This window comes from Aplysia californica, unplaced genomic scaffold, assembly GCF_000002075.1.
Source record: "Aplysia californica isolate F4 #8 unplaced genomic scaffold, AplCal3.0 scaffold00269, whole genome shotgun sequence".
In the NCBI taxonomy this organism is placed as follows: Eukaryota; Metazoa; Mollusca; class Gastropoda; order Aplysiida; family Aplysiidae; genus Aplysia; species Aplysia californica.
This window is the reverse complement of record NW_004797539.1, coordinates 300,773-302,934: the sequence shown is the minus strand read 5'-3', so window position 1 is coordinate 302,934 and position 2,162 is coordinate 300,773.

Below are 2,162 nucleotides of genomic sequence, written 5' to 3'. Positions count from 1 at the left end.
TGTATAAGGCAATCACCTATACAAATGGACACTTCCCCTCAACCCCCCCCCTCGCTCCAACACGTCCTCCCCTCCATCTTTCCAATAATAATAAAAAAACAATAAAGAAGACAGAACAATTATCCTGTCCTTAACCTTACCCATCCCTCCCTAACGAAACACAATAACAAAACAAAAAAAACAAAAAAAAAACCCCAACAGCGGCAGCAACAAAATAAAAACATCAGTAATAACAAAAGCAGCAGCAGCAACGAATAAAAACAATCGATGAATCGGAAAGGTACGTGTTTTAATACAAGTGCTGTTTTGATAAGGGCAATGAACACACACACACACAATATGAGTGGGGTCGTTCTTTATTAAAAGCAAACACATTTCCTGTCTACTTTCCTTATGACTGTTAAATTTGAGGCATCTTGCCAGCTGCCGAACTAGTGTAATGGCTGACTGTAGTGTGGGATACCTTTAATCGAATCCTGAATGGTTGGAGAGGGGGGGGGGGGGGGGGATTCTTGAACTTAAACTAAAGTCTTTTTCAGAATATGCCTGAAGCCTTGTCTGAAAAATATACTGTATTATTTATTGACTGGAGATTTGATCCAAATCACTGCCACTCCTTACCTATCGATTAGTTTTTGTGTTCATAATCTCCAGGTTGATAGTTTTCACTAGAACAATGATCAACGACATATGTAATGTCCCTTTTGTCAGTACACGGACATTATGGAAACATTAAAATTAGGCATGTCCGGAAATGTAACATAATTATAACAAGTTGTCGGTAATATTATTGTCTGCACGAGCATAAGTCCTTAATTAAATGTAACATTGAATGCAGTTTTCACATTCTTTATTCTGCTTTTGCTTTTTATGCTGTTTGTAGTAGTAGTAGTAGTAGTAGTAGTAGTAGTAGTAGTAGTAGTAGTAGTAGTAGTAGTAGTAGTAGTAGTAGTAGTAGTAGTAGTAGTAGTAGTAGTAGTAGTAGTAGTAGTAGTAGTAGTGGTGGTGGTGGTGGTGGTGGTGGTGGTTGTTGTTGTTGTTGTTGTTGTTGTTGTTGTTGTTGTTGTTGTTGCTGTTGTTGTGTTTCTTCTTCTTCTTCTTCTTCTTCTTCTTCTTCTTCTTCTTCTTCTTCTTCTTCTTCTCTCTTCTCTCTTCTCTCTCTCTCTCTCTCTCTCTAGTAGTAGTAGTAGTAGTAGTAGTAGTAGTAGTGGTGGTGGTGGTGGTGGTGGTGGTGGTTGTTGTTGTTGTTGTTGTTGTTGTTGTTGTTGTTCTTCTTCTTCTTCTTCTTCTTCTTCTTCTTCTTCTTCTTCTTCTTCTTCTTCTTCTTCTTCTTCTTCTTCTTCTTCTTCTTCTTCTTCTTCTTCTTCTTCTTCTACTTCCATTCTCTTCCTGCTCCTGTTCGCCCATCGAAAAACTATCCTAAAGAAGCCTCGTAAGTACATGTTTATGTAAATGCACGGCACGCACGACAAAGCTGCTGCCAACTGGCAAAACACTTGTTTACTGTTCAAAAGATCAAAGATCTGAAGCCTGGATTTCTTGATTGTTTTTGACGGTAAATTGTTGGCGGTGAGCCCGAGGCTAGAGGCTTAACTTATATCCAGCACGAGAGCAGGAGTTGTGAAAAAACAAATTATGAAAGGCACGGATAAGCACACTATTTTTCGTATACATTTTCACTAGTTTGTTTTTAAACTTTGAACATCAAATGATTGTAAATGTTTCACTCTCCCATTGACACTATTTTGATCGTGCCTGTCATGTCAAACTCTGGGCAGTTGAAGCGGACAAAGTATCCCAGCAGAAAGACAAATACTAATATTGATAAGTATCTTCCCTACCCACTAACTGGACTCGAACTCACAAACCATCTCTCATCTTCGCGGCATGCCTGGTGCTTTTAGTTTTATAACCCTCTACATTTCTCGTCATCCAGTGCCTCACCAATACCTATTCCTCCCATTAGCACCTCAGCAGCTCAACCCTCAACCCCCCCCCCCCCAGATCTTTACAATTAGCAAAAAGAAAATTCAAAGCAATGCGAGCTGTCCACCCTTCATGCAAAATGCTGACATGAGCAAACAGTGGTCAATGTATTGCCCTCCTGTTTGCACAAACAGATTGCTCAACATGCCTTTTAGATATCCATTATCTCCGTGTGT